The sequence below is a fragment of the Peromyscus californicus genome, unplaced genomic scaffold (assembly GCF_007827085.1).
Source record: "Peromyscus californicus insignis strain IS unplaced genomic scaffold, ASM782708v3 Scaffold_10__1_contigs__length_136768540, whole genome shotgun sequence".
NCBI classification, from domain to species: domain Eukaryota; kingdom Metazoa; phylum Chordata; class Mammalia; order Rodentia; family Cricetidae; genus Peromyscus; species Peromyscus californicus.
Window position 1 is genome coordinate 47,487,434 of NW_026294391.1, and position 708 is coordinate 47,488,141.

The following is a 708-nucleotide window of genomic DNA, read 5'->3' on the forward strand; positions in this document are numbered from 1 at the left end:
CATGTCCCATTTGTGCTGAATTTTTGCCTGTTCCTCATTTGGGAGTTAATCCCTGAGGACTTTTACTTAATCATGTGTGGTGGATGGATGTCACACATGTGCCTTCCTTTGGAAAATTACAATATGTCCATGTGTCTATTGATACATATTCCTCTCTAATTTTTGCTTCTGCCCATTCAGGGAAAAAGGTTAAGAATGTAAAGAATCATTATCTTCATGCTTTTGCTTATATGGGAGTGCCAAAATGCATAAAGAAAGATAATGTTGCTGCCTACAGCAGTACGGGATTTTCAAAATTCTGCCAAGATTTTTCTATTGTTAGTAAGACTGGTATTCCTTATAATCCTCAAGGACAGGCTTTAGTAGAATGTTGCCATTGTACCTTAAAAACATATTTTGCTAAAGTAAAAAAGGGGGAGCTAGGGGCTTATCTCTCCTTTCCACATTCTATTCTTTTCCTTGTTTTATATATTTTAATTTTTTATCAGTGGATTCTGCTGGGGTATCTGCTGCAGATAAGCACTTGAGGGCTCCTGTTGCAAATCATTCTCTGGTGCGATGGAAGGATCGTTCTACTGGCACTTGAGGGGACCCGATCTGGTGTTGGTGTGGGCCCCGGGATCTCTTTGGTCTTTCCGCAGGACAATGAAGTTCCTCTTTGGGTTCCTGAACGCTGTGTGCGCCCTGTGGCTGCTGCTGAATCCCAAC